This window comes from Castor canadensis, chromosome 14, assembly GCF_047511655.1.
Source record: "Castor canadensis chromosome 14, mCasCan1.hap1v2, whole genome shotgun sequence".
Classification (NCBI taxonomy): Eukaryota; Metazoa; Chordata; class Mammalia; order Rodentia; family Castoridae; genus Castor; species Castor canadensis.
This window is the reverse complement of record NC_133399.1, coordinates 5074201-5094407: the sequence shown is the minus strand read 5'-3', so window position 1 is coordinate 5094407 and position 20207 is coordinate 5074201. Positions and strand designations below refer to the sequence as shown.

Here is a 20207-nt window from a genome sequence, read left to right as displayed (position 1 = left end):
CTATTGTGAATAGTGCCGCAACAAACATGGATGTGCAGGTGCCTCTGGAGTAACAATCTTTTGGGTGTATCCCCAAGAGTGGTATTGCTGGATCAAATGGTAGATCAATGTCTAGCTTTTTAAGTAGCCTCCAAATTTTTTTCCAGAGTGGTCGTACTAGTCTACATTCCCACCAACAGTGTAAGAGGGTTCCTTTTTCCCTGCATCCTCGCCAACACCTGTTGGTGGTGTTGCTGATGATGGCTATTCTAACAGGGGTGAGGTGGAATCTTAGCGTGGTTTTAATTTGCATTTCCTTTATTGCTAGAGATGGTGAGCATTTTTTCATGTGTTTTCTGGCCATTTGAATTTCTTCTTTTGAGAAAGTTCTGTTTAGTTCACTTGCCCATTTCTTTATTGTTTCATTAGTTTTGGGAGAATTTAGTTTTTTAAGTTCCCTATATAATCTGGTTATCAGTCCTTTGTCTGATGTATAGCTGGCAAATATTTTCTCCCACTCTGTTGGTGTTCTCTTCCGTTTAGAGACCATTTCTTTTGATGAACAGAAGCTTTTTAGCTTTATGAGGTCCCATTTATCTATGCTATCTCTTAGTTGCTGTGCCAAAGCAGACTTTTAAGCACCCGGACTCTGCATTGAAGGGAGCAAAGGCCTTGGGCTTGAGACCCTGCAGATCTTGCACATGGTGCTGCTTTCCTGCCTCTGCAATAAGCTCAGGTCCCACCGCCATTTGCATTTCATTTGTAAACACTGTTTACACACAGACCAAGGACGACACAATCCACGTCAGAGGGGCCCAAGTCCTCCCTTCTCCATCCCCCAAATGTGTCCCCGAAAGAAGCGATTTCCCGCCCGTTGTCAGAAGCTGCGGCTCAGGAACAGGTTGCAGTGGAGACACCGCTTCCACCATCAGGGAATTCGGGGCACTCAGGTCTGTACTGGGATGGGGAGTGAGACCCCAAGGACACCACTCCTCCCGCACGGACCCCGCGGCCACTCGGGAACCTTCGTGTGGGGAGACGCAGGGCTGAGGGCAGAAGGACTCTGGCAGGGACAGGCAGTCGGGGTTCCAGCTGCAGGGGCCCAGGAGATAAGTGGAACAGGCGGCCTAGTTGCTCCGCAGCTGCTTCCAGCCACGGTCAACAGGCCTTCCTCGCCCGTGTCACAAATCTGCCTCCAACGCATCCCATTCTTGGCTGCTGGGGTGTCCGGCTGTCCCACAACTGGGACAGTTGTGTCCCACAACTTGTCTCAAAAAGCAAGGGAAGCTGAGACACCTCATAATAGCCACTAGGGTGACGCAACGATGGCGGCTTCAAAAAGGAAGCTTGAGCGGTAAAGGGCAGGTCTACCCACCGGCGCTCCTCATTGGACAGCTCCGGCAGTCCTGATTGGCTAGTGGTCTACTCTTAGCCTGAGTGACAAGGAGTGATCCTCACCTAGTGGACAGCGGGCAAAATGCCACATTGCAGGCCTTGGGATTTCCATTACAACAGCACTGACCAACCTAACAGCCTCCCAGCATGCACCATGAGAAGCTCAGAGCAGAGGACACCTTTGTTCATAGTCACTGTTCATTCCCAGCACCTACAATATCTCTATATCAAACGAGCATGAATCTCACATTTGTTGAGTTCACAGAAAATAAAAGACATTATGAGATACACTGACAACTTAGAAGCGACTGTGAAGCAGTCAATTCATAGACGTGGCATTGACCCTGTGGGCTTTGGAGGGGTGTGGAGCATGGGGAGAGGGAAATCCTGAAATACAACCTGGAGAAGGAAGGTGATGGAGCTTAAATGACCCAGGAAACGATCACTGTCAGGCCAGTAGCATCCCAGGAAAATGTCAGGGGCATCTTGCAGGTTGAGGCCAGGTTCCAGTGAAATGAGGAAGCCATGACATCTATGTCCTCTATGTCCCAGGTAGGTCTCTACTGCCTGAGATCTGGATTTGTAGGGGAACAGAATTTGCCTCATGTGTGTGTGTTCACTAACTGTGTTTGCTCACCTTAGCAAGAACCTGAAAGAACTGAGAGAAGGACAGACCCTTAAGGGGTCACCATGAAAATGCTGGATGCCATCACTTACCCTTTACTTATTTTTGGGTGGTACTGAGGTTTCATCTCAGGACCTCACACTTGCTAGGCAGGTGCTCTACCACTTGAGCTACTCTGTCACACATCCCTTTTTTAAAACTTTGGGTATTTTCAAGATATAGTCTCAGACACTATTTGCCTAGCTGACATTGAACAATGATCCTCTTGATTTCTACTTCTCAGGTAGCTACGATTAGTGGTCTGAGTCACCACTTACTGATTCTAATCATACCCACCAGGTGCTGATGGGACCCAGAAGCTCAAGAGGAAAGGGCTGGTCCTCAGGTTCTGAGGTTCAGTGGAGATGGGCCATGGGCAGAATCCTTCATGCTGCTCACAGACATACTTCTCTGGCTGTCTACCTTACAGCATATAATTCCAGTGAGCTTGATAGAGAATATGGGTGTTATTTGTTCCCCTAGGTTCTCTTTTTGTGAAAAGACACAGATAGCATTCTGGTGAGGAAAAATCTTTGTTGTGACTCAAAAATGATAGACCTCACCATTTGCCACCAAACCAAGTATCAAGTCCCTTCATCACCTAAGATGAGAATGGGAATCCCAGCATTAGGTCACATGTAAGAGGATCATCTAGTCAATCTCAATTACTTTACAGAATGAGAAACTGAGGCTCAGAAACAAGAAATAAAGAGACCTAAGTGTCCTGGCAGGTTTTCACAGTCCTGAAAACACTCCGTGTCCCAACCCTTAATTGCCCAGAATTTGGTTGTCTCTCCTCCTGTCATTATGATTCAGTTGCATTAACTCTCTGCAAAAGCCTGAGTCTTGGGACAGGCTTGTGAAGTTGGACAAGTGACAATTCTGCCGTTATTCCCTTTCAGCTTTGATAAATAAATGATCATTATAGAAGGATATAATATTAAATGCACAGGACATGTGGTGCAGAATGTGTGATTTGTCTGACTCCCCTTCCCTTCCCTCTAGTATAAACATCCACTTGCATGTCTACAGCACTCATTCATTTGACAAATTCTGTGTGGGTCAGGCTCTTAGCTTCAAGGGGCTCAGAAGTAAGCCAGAACCACTCTCTAACCTCAAGAAGGCTCAATCCAGGACTGTGGACATAGCTCAAGTGGTGGAGCACCTGCCTACTGATTCCCAGTACCACCAATTAAAAAACAGAAAAGAAAAATTCTCAGCCCAACTGGGAAATGAACACAGACAAAGACAGGTAAAAACAGGGCAATCTTAGCAGTGTGAATTAACTGTGGATATGAGAAAAAAAAAAAAAAAGAAAGAAATGGTGAATCACCTTCCTAGAGCATGGAACAACAACATAAAGGGAATGAATGACACCCTGAAACAGTACAAAACACAATGGCAATTGGGGTTCAGAAACACCAAGCACCAATAAATAAATAAATAAGGAAGATGAAAGAGAGAAAGAGAAAGAAACATTTAACTGGCAGTGGGCACATGGACATGGGTGGTGCAGAATAATCAATGGAAAGGTTAGGTGGCAGTCAAGTGTGGAAAGTGAGTAAGGAGACCTTGCTCTACTCAAACACCTGTACACCCTTTGGAGAAGAGGGGAGTGGAGCTGGGAAGGCAAAGTCTCAGACTAGGCTGGCAGCTCACTTGAGCCCAATTTAGTCCCCTGTTCTGTAGCCAGTTTTGTCAGACTTAGAAAGTGCCTTATTCTGTCTGCTGGAACTGATGTTTCTTTCCAGCTTGGGGACAGTGTTAGTCACCTCACTATGCTCCATTCCCCCAACATGTGTATTCATTCTAATTACAGAATTTTCCTTGTGTTCATGTGCAAACTTCTGCTTGCAGATCCCTGAAAAATGTGTGTCCTTGTCACCAGATCCAGATGGATCAAGAATGATTTTAATGCTTGCTTCACCACAGCATGGCTGTGTGCTTTCAAATAAATTGCTTAGTCTTTCCAACTCACTTTTCCTCACCTCAAATAGACAGCATGAGTGGTGGGCATCACACCTGCAATTCTAGCTGCTTGGAAGGCTGAGACAGGGAGGATGAAGGAATGAAGCCAGCTAAGGCAAACAGATCATAAGTCCCCAAATCCAAAATAAACAGAGCAAAATGGATTGGAGGTGTGGCTCAAGTGATAGAAAACCTGCTTTGAAGTTTCGCCCCAAACCCCAAAATGTGGATAGTAACATATATTCCTTTTATCTAAATGGGGATATATAATAATTTATCTTGAGATTTACAGTGCCACAATACATGAATGATTTATGACAATACTGGGTGAAACTCAGACACCGAATGTGACAGCCTTCTCAGAGTTATAACATACATCCTGCTCCCACTCAAGCATGCCACTGCCCCTTTCAGAGGATAAGGTACATCCCTTATCCTCCCTTGCTGTATGTACAGTGTCATGTAGTGTTCACAAGGTAGGTTCCATATGGCTGCTTCACTCATGAGTTGACATCAACCAATGCCGGGATCTGAGAGGTCCTTAACCCGAAAAGGCTCAGGGCAGGAATGAACAAGACAAGACAAGACACATATCAAGAGGGCCAGTAGGCTGATGACCATCCGGCAAAATTTTATTTTCCTCAGCCAGCTTTACACAAAAGAGGAAGAGATTTAAACATCAAAACCACCCTGACCGAGTTACAACCTTTCTGTGTTTTCCACCCTGCATTCTTATTGCCAGTGTCCTTGACTAAGTATAAACTTCTTTTTAGTCAAAGGAAACCATTTAGTGTTCCTTCCCACCATGATAGAGACATGGTGCACATGCAAATTAGGACCTTGTTGGAATACTGCTAAGCCACAATGACCTTGTCAGACTGTGACTTTTGGTTCCCAACAAACCAACACTTCTCCTCTACATAGTGCATAGACCAATAGCTATCCCATATGATCCTTGGTGCCAGATTGCTCTTTGCCTTTGAACTCACTCTAAAATGAACTATCCCTCCCTCCCTCCCTCGTTCCTTCTTTTCTGTGTTTTTTGATGACAATAGGGTTTGAAGTCAGTCAGGCCCTCTAGCACTTGAGCCAAACCACCAGTTTTTGCTTCAGTTATTTTTCAGGTAGGTTGTCACACTTTTGCCAAGTTTGGCCTGTACCATGATCCTCCTATACATGTCTCTCATGTAGCTGTGATTACAGGTGTATGCCATTATACCTGGCTTGTGGATGACATGGGGGCTCACTAACTTTTAACTTGGGCTGGCCTTGAATTGCAATCCCTTGATCTCCACTTCCTGAGTAGTTGGAATTAAAGGCATGTACCACTCACTGCATGTGACTTAGGTTTATCTTAATTGCTCAGTTCAGAACCATGTGCATAACTTCTCCCACATCCATATGCTAATCCCATCCTGCCCACAGATAGATGGCACCTTCCTAGGCACAGAAAACAGGAGGGGTTCATCATACCGGGTCACACACAAGAGATCATGGAAGAAGCACAGGAGACAAACAGCTGGTGTGAATCAAACAAATACTGATATGGGTATCTCCTCACCTAAATCATGTCAACAGTTCTGTGGAGGCCTTGAGGGTGTGACAGAGCACATGTCCAGCATGCAGAACATTCTGGCTTCCATCCCCAGCAACAAAAAAGGGTCCAATTCTGATTGGACACACCACCAAAGGCACCACCAGCAGCTTTGAGGACAAAATTTTCTGTAGAAGCTGTTATTTATGCCATCCTTCACTTCCTGTTCCTGAGGTTGAACTGATGATTCCTGATGACTGGACTAAGAAAAGGAGTGACAAGTGTAACTGTGGTGGACATCAGGGTGATATTGTAAGTTTAACAGGAACATCTGCACTTGAGAAAGATGATGGGGGTGAAACCATATTGCACAACCACCATGGAGATGGGGTACACATAAGGAGAATGTTTTGTGCAGGCATCTAGAGAGGAGATCCTCAATATGGCAGCCAGAATGAAGATAGGGTAGAGGACAATGATGACTATACATTATTGCAGATCTGGGACAAACATGAGGAACACAATGATGGCGACAAAAGGCTGTCTGCTGCTAACCCACTTTAACAAGGAATAGGCATGGGAAATAAAATGGTGGCTTCCCTTGAACGAACAGAAGATGAGGTGAAAAGAAATTCATGTCACATCATCCCCACAGATGAGCCAATAGGCCAGGCCAAGTCTCAAGATGGACACAGCCAGTCACCAATGCTCACGGCAATGCACAGGTGGCAGATGGCCATAGGGTGGTCACAGCCAATGACCATGAGCAGGCAGAGGTGGGTTTAGCCCAATGTGAAGGAGAAGTACCTGTGTTCATCACAGGTTTCAAGATAGTGGTGTGATGGGAGAAAAGCAGGCAAGTCAGCATGCAAGAGGTGATGGGATGAGCAACAGAATCTCTGAGAAGGAGAGAGCACACAGGAAGATGGACATGGACAGGAGTCTGTGCCCAGTCCAGAGAGCAACCATGATGGGCAGTTCCCAGAACTGTGCACCAGCCATCCTGAGACAGCACAACCTTATGAATACCCGAGGACAACATTCAACCTTTGCCAGTACATGAGGAACTGCCATAGGGATGGACCTCATCAGCCTAACAAAAGGGGCCTGGTGTTCCCAATAGTTTATGTCAACAGTACACTACTTGTTTAATTCCCAAAGGCTTAGAATTTCTGCCATGCTCAATACAGTGAGCCTACCTGCTCAACTCTCAAAACACATTTTGGATGATGACCCTCTACTGAGCTGGTCTAATAATATTTAACACATCTTACCGGGTATTGGTGGTTCATGCCTGTAACCCTAGCTATTCTGGAGGCAGAGATCAGGAGGATCACATTTAGAGGGCAGCCCGGGCAAATAATTCTGGAGACCCTTTCTCAAAATAACGCTTCACAACAAAGGTCTGGTGGGGTGGCTCAAGGTGTAGACCCTAAGTTCAAATCCCAGCACTACACACACACACACAAAAAACCCACCTCACAACCTTGTTTCTTTTTCAACTGTTATAATTTTTATTATTATTATTATTTTGTCACAAGTTCTTACTTAGCAAATTGAACACATCTTCTGTGGCTGCACTAAGCACAATATTGGAAGCTTATACCTGGCTTCTTACAGAGGAATCTTAATATTAAAAAGGATTTGTAAATTATAGTTCCCTCTGCTAATGGAAAAACAAAGTTCTTATTGGACAATATCCAAGGACAATGATACAATGGGAAGAATGGGACATTTTCTAGATAGAAAGAGCTCAATATCACCAGTTTGATGCCAGCCATGACTATGTGCAAGATCCTGTCTACAAAAAGAAAACAGAAACAGAAACAAAAAAACATGGCACTGTGATGAGATCGGGAAGATCTCAGATGAAGACCAGCCTGGGAAAATACTTCATAAGAGCCCATCTCCTAAATAACCAGAGCAAAATGAACTGATGTGTGGCTCAAGAAGTAGAAAGCCTGATTTACAAGCCCGAAGCCCCAAGTTCAAACCCCAGTCCCACCAAAAAAATTAGAGATTTCATATATATATAATGTATTTCTTTTTAGCAACAAAGTGATATGTGCCTAATACATACACAAAAATTGGAAAATTCCAATTCAAGCTTCATGTGAAATATCCATCAAAGACTCATGCATGGAGGGCTTGCCCCCCATGCAGCAAGAATCATATTGTGGGACTGTTGGGAAAAACCGGATTATGAGGGCTCTGCTCTCACTGATGAATTAATCTACAGTTGGGTTTATAATTGAGTAGACAACAAAGAGGTGGTGGAAACTGCAGGAGGTGGGGACTACTTGGAGGATGTAGATCACAGAGGTATGCCCTCCAAGGGTATCTTGTCCCCTTCTTAATCTCTCCTAGCTTCCTGGCTGCAATGACATGATCTGCCTCCTCCATCACACACTGCCACTGCCATGATGTTCTGTCTCATATTAGACCAAAAGTAAAGGGACCAGCAGATGAAACCAGGAGTCAAAATAATTTTTTCCTTTTTGTTCTCAGGTATCTTGTCATAATGAAAGAAAGCTGACCAACATAATCCACTATTTATGGATACGGAAATGAACACAGACCACAGGAAGGGAAAACAGTCTTCAGTGAGCCTACATGGAAACAGAAAGCTGATTCACAATAGAGCAGAAATTGCACAGTTAATAGATGAAATAACCATCTCTTTTATACACAGGGCAAGGACAAACTGGCATGTACTCTTGGGAAAAATAGATTGTCCTTTTCCGCAAATTATACATTAAATTATTATACATCAAATTATACATTAAAACAAGAAATATAAAACTGAATACTATGAAAAGTAATGGTCATCAAGTACCACTGAAAGAAAAAGGCCATAAGAGACAGACAAAAGAGAGAGGCTCCAGGATGGTAGAATAGACACAAATAACACTAGTGTGCTCCTCTGTGGGATGGAAAGAGACAGGGAGTGACACCTCTTGGAGTGACAGGCTGTGGGTGGGCATGGAAACTGAGCACAGAAAACAGACCAGAGAGAAGGGAAGAGAGTGGAATTCCCCCAGCTCCTGGGGTCAGGCACTATGATGGGGATGGAAGAGGATTCTCCCCTCCATAAGGGAAAGAGTCCCACTTGGTGAGGAAGGCTGCACCCTGTACACAAAGAATTTAAATAAACAGGAGATGCAGCGCCTACACAACAACCAGCTTAGAGAAAATTCATTGCACCTCTCAGCAAACCCTCATGTGCTAAGACAGGAGACATCCTCAGAAGGGTCTGAGAAGGGTCCTATTGTTAGGGACTATTGCACTCATAATTACATTAGGGTCCCCGAGGATAACACAAGACACTGACTAGGTTGGTAGTGGATACAAGACACAGTTGTGGTTTGGGGGAATGCCTCTCACACAATCATTGGGATACTGATGCTGTAAAGAACTTGTGATGCAAAGTGAAGGGGAGTGGAAGGGACTGTGCTTTATACATCTTGCCCTCTGTGATGAGAAGTGGCAGCAGTTTATTTCACAAGGTGCCAGGTCTGCAGGCAGTGGGATCAACGCTCAAAAATTCCTTGGTTCTAGGAAGCCCCGGTGACTCAGTGGTTGAGTTGCTCCACCAACCCTCTGATGTATTTCAATAATCTGGCACAATACAGAAATGTCCGAAGTGAATGTACCCACATCCACACCATTCCTAAGAAGGATCTGCTGCAGCCTGACACTGGCTATCACCCTAGCACCTACTACAAACCTCTGGGATGCACATACAGAGTGCACTGCACACACTTTGCTAAAAGTCAGGGAACAATTCCTGATCAGTGCAGCTCTGACATGTGCCACACCGCCAAGGTCACAGTCTAACATTCCAGAAAGAAAATAACTCTTGCTGTGGTCAACACTGCTTCCCCCTGTTCACAGGGGAGGGGGGGGCGGAGTCCAGACTACTTTCCACTTCAACTCCTTTTGCAACAAGGAACAGTAGCAACCCATATCCAATCCAATACCTGGCAGAACTCAACCTCAGAAGACCTAGAAGTGTTTCCAAGCAAGTCACCTAGGATGAATGGAGTGCTCTATCACTTCAACTAGGCCCCCAGCCCTGATGCTTTTTATTTTGTTATTGAGAAGGGTCTTGCTAAATTTGCCTGGGCTGGCCTAAAGCTTCTGATTGGTACTCCTGCCTTCACCTCCCAAGTAGCTGGGATTACAGGCACATACCAGCATACCTGGCTTAGGAGGAATTTGATTCTTTTCCCATCTACTCTATCTTTATTTCTATTTCTCATTTCTCATTTTTATGAGCCTGAAAAATTACTCCATTTCTTTCCCATTTTCCCTTTCTTCCCCTTTCCATTTCTACTAATGTTATGTTTTTGCTCATCTAATTTTTAGAACATTCATTATCTTTATACTTTGTTGATTTTATTATTGCTCGCCCATGTTTTTAAAATTTTTTTCTTCGAACAATGGGATTGAGCCAAGGGCCTCAGCACACTGGGGAGGTCAGGTAGGGGAATTTAGTCCAACTCTGGACATAAACCAGTCTCACTTTAATCACGATGGATGATTCTACTTAAATAAATGGGGTGGAGATATGCATACATGGTACAGCATACTGTTAGCATTCAAGAGGCTCTGAGTGTGATGTCCAAAAATGAAAAAAATGGCAGAAAGTAGAGAGGAAAGAAGGCAATGAGAAAAGGGAGGGAAGGAGAAGAAGAGGGCATGAAGGGAAATGGAAAGTGATAGGAAGGGGAAAGGAAAGGAAAAAAGCAAGCAAAAGGCATGAAAAGGAAAAGGCAAAGCAATGCAGGGACATAAACTTCTAGCCATTTCAGACCCTTCACCACAAATACAACAGTCAGTATCAGAATTGCTTTCAAATTACAGAGTCAATATAAACAATGTCCACTGAGCTCCCCCAAGACCTAACAGGTTTTCCACTCCCATTTTAGGAGTAACCACAAAGGGTGCACCCCACACACTCTATGTTCCACACTACAGCAGCCTGCGTGACCAGAGGTCCTCTCACTATTGTAAAAAGTACAGAGAAAGTGGGTCCCTCTGGCTGCCAAATATTAGGCATTGTGTCAAAACCACGAATCGTGGCTTTAGAAGCCAAAGGAAGAATACACAACAAAGTCCAACTGGAGTAAAGCTATTTAAGAGGCAGAGACCCAGAAGGATCATGATTTGAGGCCAGCCTGGGAAAAAAAGTTAACAAGACCCCATATCAAACAATGGCTGAATGCAGTGGTTCATGCCTATCCTTCCAGCTACTCAGGGAAGCACAAATAGGAGGACGGGAACACATACATAAAGTGAGACCCTATCTCAAAACATAACCATTTGTTTAAAAGGGCAGGTGAAATGGCTCAAAGGGAGAGTGCCTGCCTACAAGTGTAAGGCTCTGAGTTCAACCCCCATTAATGTAAAAAAAAAAAAAGGAATAAAAAGAAAATTTACAAGCCTTCACTAAATGAGAGGGAAAGATGCAAATAAATAAGAGATTAAAAAAGAAGGTATTACAACGGGTACCACTATAATTCAAAAGAGCATTAGCAAATATTTTGTAAACTTATGATAATAAACTGAAAAATCCAGAAAAAACAGACAAACATGTAGGCACATATGATCTACCAAAACAAATCAAGAGGATATGAAAAATCTAAACAGACTGGTAATAAATAATGAGACTGAAACAGTAATAAGAAGTCTTCCAACAAGAAAAGCCTGGGAGAAATACCGTCGGGAGACCTTCGCTTTATTAAGCTTGGAAGCGCAATATTTTCGAAATTAAGTAGATTACATTATATTATCAAAGAGCAGGAATGTGAAAATATAAATAGCATTTGTACTGATGGGCTTAGAACAATGCTGAAACCCTGTAATTAATAGATACAAGGTTGACCAGAGGTTCGACATGTGAAACCCCTGACAGTCATGGCATAAAAGAGTTTTTAATAGAACTTCTAATTCAGGAGAGCTTCCAAGATGGTGACTAGAGGGAGGAAGCAGAAAGCATGCTACCTAAAGTAAAATCTTGGAGAGATGCTGGAGAAACACCTTGCAGGAAAAACCACCAAGAAGAGGCAAAACTCCAACTCCTACACACCCCCAACCCGCACATTAACATCCCCACTCCACGTTAAATGGAGAAAACAGGAGGACTCCTGCACCGCCAGACACCAGCTCCCAGACTGCTTGGGAAGTCACAGACCACCAGGTGAGCTAAGCGGCACGCGGTACTCCCACAGACAACCCTGGGCCAGATCAGCATAGCCCCCTGGACAGACTGACCCCCACCCAGGAGGAAAAACAGAAAAAAAACTGAATAATAAACAAGCAGCTGAATAAAAAAAAAAGAAAGAAAGAAAGAAAGGAAGGAAGCAAACAGGGCAGGGCACCACACCCCAGGAGAGTGGAGAAGGGGCAGTCCCTCACACAAACTGTAAATAAACCAGCCGGCCAGACAAGGCAGGAATGGCAGCACCCACCCAGCAACCTTGAAGAGGGGAAAGCTTGTAACAGTGCCACCAGAGGGGGGGAGGGCCACTCCTCACGCAAAAAAGATGGCAACTGAAAAAGGAGGTTAGAGCTGTATACTGAAGAAAACAAAAGGGACATGCGTCCAGGAAAAGTCTAAATAAAAAAAGCCTGCAGCAGCAGATGGCTGACAGTAGGAGGCAGGTGAGCTGCAGCCTCAGGCAGACATTCACAAAGCTGTCACCAGACTCCACTTTTTTTTCTCATCCTTTGATGAGACAACACCACCAGATACTGAAGGACTAACTGAAACTGTACTGCATTTGAACTTGGGATATTTCTCTGTTTTGTTTTTTTTTTCCCCTTTGATAAGGAAACAACAAAACTACTTCACAGACACTAAGAAGTCTTCAGGACTGGAGGCTGAAGGACTAACACCAAAATTGTTAAGACTGAAACTTTATTGCACTTGAACTTGTGGGTTTTTTTTTTCATTATCTTCTCTATGTATCTCAAATACCTGTTTAGCATACTGTTAGTACACTACTTCTCCCTGTTTATTTCCTTGGCTCTTTTTGTTGTTGTTGTTGTTGTTGTTCTTTGGTTGGGGTTTTTTTGTTTGTTTTCTTTTCCCTTTTACTTTACCTTCTTTGCTTTCCCTCTCCACACACCCTTCTGTTCTAGGTATCACCATTGTTATAATTACAAGCTCGACAATACTGAATTACACATAGTACAGGAACTGTAACAGTAGCAAGGGCAATGATGGGAGACAGAAAAAAGAGGGAAACCATTTTCCCCCCCAATAATAAATTAGTACAGGAACCAGAGGGAAATGAAGAAATCAGATACTAAGATCCAGACTCCAACAAAACGAAGATAAACTATGCCAAAGAATGCAATGAAGCCCACAAGAATACACTGAAAGAAGAAATCCTGCAAGTAATCAATGAGAATTTTATAGAGATGACACTGGATATGCTCAGCCAAAATGTACAGGAGAAACTCAAGAAGTTTCAAACAACAAAAATAGAGAATTTGAGAAAGCACAAGAACAAATAAAAGAAACAACAGAAGTACTGTATAAACACCAAAGTGAAACAAAGAACACGAAAAATAAAGAGATAAATGAACTCAGGATGAAAACAGACAATATGAAAGAGAAAACGACTCAGGATATGGAAAACCTCAGATAAAAGAATGAAACAAAAATGCATAAAAAAATGGACGCCCAATCCAGCAGACTAGAACAAGCAGAAGACAGAATCTCAAACTCGAATACAAAATGCTAATTAAAAGGAAAAACTATTAGTTCAACAACTCAAGACCTGTGAAAAGAAAATGCAAGAACTTACTCACACCATCAAAAGACCAAACCTGAGAATCATGGGCATTGAAGAAGGAGAAGAGGTGCAAGAAAAAGGAATGCATAATATATTCAACAAAATAATTACAGAAAATTTCCTAAAATTAGAGAAAACTATACCAATACAGTTACAGGAAACCTTCAGAACTCTAAACAGACCTGACCAAAATAGAACTACCCCACAACATGTTATCATTAAAACAACAAGTACAGAGACTAGAGAAAGAATATTGAAGGCTGTAAGAGAGAAAAAACAAGTAACATACAAAGGTAAACCCATCAAAATCACAGCAGACTTCTCAACAGAAACATTAAAAGCAAGAAGAGCTTGGGGTGAGATCTTCCGGGCACTGAATGAAAATAACTTCAACCCCAGGATACTCTACCCAGTAAAACTATCATTCAAAATAGATGGAGCAGAAACCAAAACAATATATGACCACAAAGTCACCAATACAAAAGATTCTTCAAGGGATTCTGCACAAAGAAAGTGAAACCCAACATAACCATGAAAGGGCAGGAAGTACCAAACTACAGGAAAAGAAAAAGCAAGAAAGTAGAGAGTAACGTTGATTTAGCTACACACAATAAAACCCTCAAAGAACTAAGACAACTAAATGACAGGAATCACCACATACCTGTCAATACTGGCACTTAATAAAATGGGAAATAGACTAAAAGGAAATAACAGTTATCAACCTAGATGTACCCAATGTCAACACACCCAATTACATCCAACACAGTGGCCATGGGAGACTTTAACACCCCACTATCATCAAAAGATAGGTCACCCAAACAAAAAATCAGTAAAGAAATCCAAGATCTAAAACATACCACAGATCAAATGGACCTAGTTGATGTCTACAGAACATCTCATCCAACTTCTACACAATATACATTCTTCTCAGCAGTTCACAGAACCTTCTCCAAAATAGATCACATCCTAAGGCACAAAGCAAGCCTCAGCAAATATAAGAAAATAGAAATTATACCATGCATTCTATCTGATCACAATGCAATAAAACTACAACTCAAAAACAAAAATAAAGACAAAAAACATGCAAACAGCTGGAAACTAAATAACTCATTGCTTAATGAACAATGGGTCATTGATGAAATAAAAGAGGAAATTGAAAGGTTCCTGGAAGTCAATGAAAATGAAAACACAACCTACCTGAATCTATGGGACACAGCAAAGGCAGTCCTGAGAGGAAAGTTTATAGCCATGAGTACACATATTAAAGAGTAGAAGATCTCAAATCAATGACCTAATGATACATCTCAAACTCCTAGAAAAACAAGAACAAGCAAATCCCAAAATAAATAGGAGAGAAATAATAAAAATAAGAGCCAAAATCAATGAAATAGAAACCAAAAAAAAACATACAAAGAATTAATGAAACAAAAGGTTGGTTCTTTGAAAAAATAAACAAGATAGATAGAACCCTGGAAAACCTGACTAAAATGAGGAGAGAAAAAACCAAAATCACTAAAATTAGGAATGTAAAAGGGGAGATAAAAACAAACACCATGGAAGGCCAGGAAATCATCAGAGACTACTTTGAGAACCTATATTCAAATAAATTTGAAAATCTTGAAGAAACAGACAGATTTCTAGATACTTATTATCATCCAAAACTGAACCAAGAGGATATTAAACACCTGAATAGATCTACAACACAAAATGAAATTGAAGCAGCAATCAAGAGTCTCCCAAAAAAGAAAAGTCCAGGACCCAATGGATTCTCTGCTGAATTCTATCAGACCTTTAAAGAAGAACTAATACCAACCCTCCTTAAACTGTTACATGAAACAGAAAGGGAAGGAAAACTGCCTAACACATTTTATGAAGCCAGTATTACACTTATCCCTAAACCAGGCAAAGACACCTCCAAAAAGGAGAACTACAGGCCAATCTCCTTAATGAACATTGGTGCAAAAATCCCATAAAATAATGGCAAACCAAATTCAACAACACATCAAAAAGATCATTCACCATAATCAAGTAGGCTTCATCCCAGGAATGCAGGGGTGGTTCAACATATGAAAATCAATAAACGTAATAAGCCACGTTAACAGAAGCAAACACAAAAACCACTTGATTGTCTCAATAAACGCAGAAAAAGCCTTTGATAAGATCCAACACCATTTCATGATAAAAGCTTTAAGAAAACTAGGAATAGAAGGAAAGTTCCTCAACATTATAAAAGCTATACATGACAAACCTACAGCCAGCATTATACTTAATGGCGGAAAAATGAAACCATTCCCTCTAAAATCTGGAACAAGTCAAGGATGCCCACTATCTCCACTCCTATTCAACACAGTACTGGAATTCCTAGCCAGAGCAATTAGGCAGGAAGAAGGAATGAAAGGAATACAAATAGGTAAACTGTCAAAATATCCCTATTTGCAAATGATCCTATACTTTAAAGACCCAAAAAACTCTACTCAAAAGCTCCTAGATACCATCAACAGCTATAGCAAGGTAGCAGGACAGAAAATCAACATGGAAAAATCATTAGCATTTCTATACACTAACAATGAGCAAACTGAAAAAGAATGTATGAAAACAATTCCATTTACAATAGCCTCAAAAAAAATCAAATACCTAGGGGTAAACTTAACAAAAGATGTGAATGACCTCTACAAGGAAAACTATAAACTTCTGAAGAAAGAGATTGAGGAAGACTATAGAAAGTGGAGAGATCTCCCATGTTTATGGATTGGTAGAATCAACATAGTAAAAATGTCTATACTTTCAAGAGTAATCTACATGTTCAATGCAATTCCCATCAAAATTCCATTAAAGAGACTGAAAAATCTACCATTAAATTTATATGGAAACACAAGAGGCCACAAATAGCCAAGGCAATACTCAGTGAAAAGAACAACACTGGAGGTACCACAATACCCGACTTCAAACTATATTACAAAGCAATACCAATAAAAACAGCATGGTACTGGCACAAAAACAGACGTGAAGACCAATGGAACAGAATAGAGGACCCAGATATGAAGCCACACAACTGTAACCAACTTATCTTTGACAAAGGCGCTAAAAATATACAATGGAGAAAAGACAGCCTCTTCAACAAAAACTGGTTAGCAGTCTGCAAAAAACTGAAACTAGATCCATGTTTATCACCCTATACCAAGATTAACTCAAAATGGATCTAGGATCTTAATATCAGACCCCAAACTCTAAAGTTGGTACAGGAAAGAGTAGGTAATATTTTGGAACTAATAGGTAGAGGCAAGAACTTTCTCAATGGAACCCCAGCAACTCAGCAAGTAAGAGATAGCATAGATAAATGGAACTTCATAAAACTGAAAAGCTTCTGCTCAACAAAAGAAATGGTCTCTAAACTGAAGAGTCCAACCTCAAAGTGGGAGAAAATATTTGCCAGCTACACATCAAAGGACTGATAACCAGAATATATAGGGAACTCAAAAAACTAAACTCTCCCAAAATTAATGAACCAATAAAGAAATGGGCAAGTGAACTAAACAGAATTTTCTCAAAAGAAATTCAAATGGCCAAAAAACACATGAAAAAATGCTCACCATCTCTAGCCATAAAGGAAATGCAAATTAAAACCACACTAAGATTCCACCTCACCCCTGTTAGAATAGCCATCATCAGCAACACCATTAACAGCAGGTGTCAGTGAGGATGCGGGGTGGGGGGGAACCCTCTTACACTGCTGGTGGGAATGTAAAATAATACAGCCACTCTGGAAAAAAAAATTTGGAGGCTTCTTAAAAATCTAAACATTGATCTACCATATGATCCAGCAATACCACTCCTGGGGATACACCCAAAAGACTGTGACACAGGTTACTCCAGAGGCACCTGCACACCCATGTTTATTGCGGCACTATTCACAATAGCCAAGTTATGGAAACAGCCAAGATGCCCCACTACTGATGAACAGATTAAGAAAATGTGGTATCTATACACAATGGAATTTTATGCAGCCATGAAGAAGAATGAAATGTTATCATTCGCAGGTAAATGGATGGAACTGGAGAACATCATTCTGAGTGAGGTTAGCCTGGCCCAAAAGACCAAAAATCATATGTTCTCCATCATATGCGGACATTAGATTTAGGGCAAACACAAGAAGGGGATTGGACTTTGATCACATGATAAAAGTGAGAGCACACAAGGGAGATGTGAGGATAGGTAAAACACCCAAAAAACTAGATGGCATTTGTTGCCCTCAATGCAGAGAAACTAATGCAGATACTTCAAAGCGACAGAGGCCAATAGGAGAAGGGGACCAGGAACTACAGAAAAGATTAGTTCGAGAAGAATTATTTTAGAAGGTAACACACATGCACAGGAAAGCAATTCAAGTTAACTTCCTGTATAGCTATCCTTATCTCAACTAGCAAAAACCCTTGGTCCTTCCCATTATTGCTTATACGCTCTCTTCAACAAAATTAGAGATAAGGGCAAAATAGTTTCTGCCTGGTAGCGAGGGGGTAGGGGGGTAGCAGGAGGGGGTGGGGGGGATAAGAGGTTTTGGGGGGAAGAGGGGAGAAATGACCCAAACATTGTATGCATATATGAATAAAAGATAAAAAAAAAAAAAGAAAACCCTGGGAGCAAACAGATTGATTACTGAATTTTACCAGAGTTTGAAAAAAGAATGAACGGACATCAAGGTTCGTCAAACTATTTCATGAAACAGAAAGGGAAGGTATCCCTCCAAACTTATTTTACAAAGCCAGGATTGTCCTGTTACCAAAAGCTAAAAAAAGACACACAGAAGGCAGGTCACCTGAGTTGCCCCCATGTAACCCTAGCTTTCTGGAGGCAGAGATCAGGAAGAGAGCACTACAAGTCCAGCCCAAACAAACAGTTCAAGAGACCCTATCTCAATAATACCTAACATAGCAGAGTGCCAGTGACTCATGCATAATCCTAGCTATGCAGGAGGCAGAGATCAGGAAGATCATGATTCAAAGTCAGCATGGACAAATAGTTCTCGAGACTTTATCTTGAAAATACCTGCATACACACACAAAAAAAAACAGGGCTGGCAGAATGGCTCAGATGATATTGTGCCTGCCTAGCAAGCATGAGGCTCTGAGATTAAACCCCAGTACCACCAGGAAACACGGATCAGTATCATGATGAATATAGATCAAAATTTCTCTGTAAGATTATTGAAAACTGAATTACATAGCACAATAAATGATCACAAATAGGAAATCAATGAGATCAAAAGCAGGTAGAACTCAGGGCTTTGTACTTGCCAAAACAGGTGCTTTACCACTTGAGCAACACCTCCAATCTGTTTTGCTCTAGTTATTTTAGAGATGGGATATCCCGAACTATTTGCACAGACTGGTCTTTGACCACCATCCTCCCAAGCTCAGTCTCCCAAGTAGCTAGGATTAAAGGCATGAGCCACTGGCAACCAGCAAGCTGGTTCATTTAAAAGGATATCAAAACTGATAAATCTTGGCTGCTGCAGTGGAAGCCGTAAGTACGCTGAGGCTTCAGTAAAGGCTTGCTTCTACTATGGCAAGAAGAAGATTGGGTTAGACCAGATGAGACCAGTGAACTACCAATGCCACACACTGGAAGCTGATCAAAGATGAGCTGCCTGTTATTGAGCAAAAAAAACACCTTGGCTCACTGTAAGAGCAAGCATATGGACATACACAGGGAAGAGAAAGGATACAGTCAACACCAGAATGCCAGAGGAGGTAACCTGGATGAGGAGGATGTGTGTTCTGCACAGGCTGCTCAGGAGGTACAGTGAATCTAAGAAGGCTGACCACCATGTGTATCACTGAGTGTACCCGAAGGTGAAGGGGAATGTGTTTAAAAACAAGTGGAATCTCATGAAGCACATCTACAAGCTAAAGGCAGACAAGGCCAGCAAGAAGTTCCTGAATGACCAGGCCCAGGACAGCAGGTGTGTAAGAACAAGTAGGCTTGTGCAGTGAGGAGTGCCTCCAGGCCAAGGAGGAGGAGATCATCAAGACTCTATCCCAGGAGAAGGAAACCAAGAAATGAAGCTCTCCTCTCATGTTTGTAAATAGTCACCTCGGTAATCAGGCATTAAAATCAAACAGGTCTTTATCTTCAAAGAAAAAAAATGATAAATCTTAGTTGACAAAGTTAACTGAAAGAAAAGAGAACATGCAAATTATTCACATCTGTAATGAAAGAGGTACTGTCCTTACCGATCCCACAGTCATCAAGAGGACCATCCAGGAATACTATGAACAATTACACACCCATACGTTTAAGAAGCTGGGCAAAAATCAGCCAGTTCCTGGAAAGAAGCAATCTACAAAAACTAACACAAGGAAAAATAAACAATGCAAATACAACCGTATGTATTTCTGAAATTGAAACAATAAGGAATAAGGACCAGGCCCACATGGTTTCACTGTTTCATTCTGTCAAACAGTTAATGAACATGACACCAATGGGGAAGCACAGTGGCTCACACCTGTAACCCCAGCTGTTTAAGAGGTGGAGAGCAGAAGGATGGTAGTTTGAGGACACCAATTAAAGAGAAACCCATCTCCACCAAAACAAGCTAAGCATGGTGGCATGGTGGTGAATGCATGTCATCTCAGCTACACAGAAAGTACACATAGGAAGATCACTGCTCAGGGTGGCCCTGGCAAAAATGTAAAACCTATCTGAAAATTAACAAAAGCAAAAAGAGTTGAGGGTGTAGCTCACCTACAATGTCTTCCCGAAACAGAAGAGTAAGTAACACTATCTCTTGCTGTGAAGCCAATATTTCAAAATACCAAAATTAGATAAAGACAATACAAAAATAACCAAAAAACACAGGAAATCG

General features: G+C 41.8%; 1 protein-coding gene and 1 pseudogene across 1 annotated transcript in view; one reads left to right on the top strand and one right to left on the bottom strand.

The window, feature by feature from the left end:
- The window catches only part of LOC141416523 (uncharacterized), a 55339-nt gene that overhangs the window by 9241 nt on the left and 25891 nt on the right, over positions 1–20207 (bottom strand). The window lies entirely within an intron of this gene.
- Positions 1305–19405, top strand: LOC141416526 (large ribosomal subunit protein eL19-like; annotated as a pseudogene).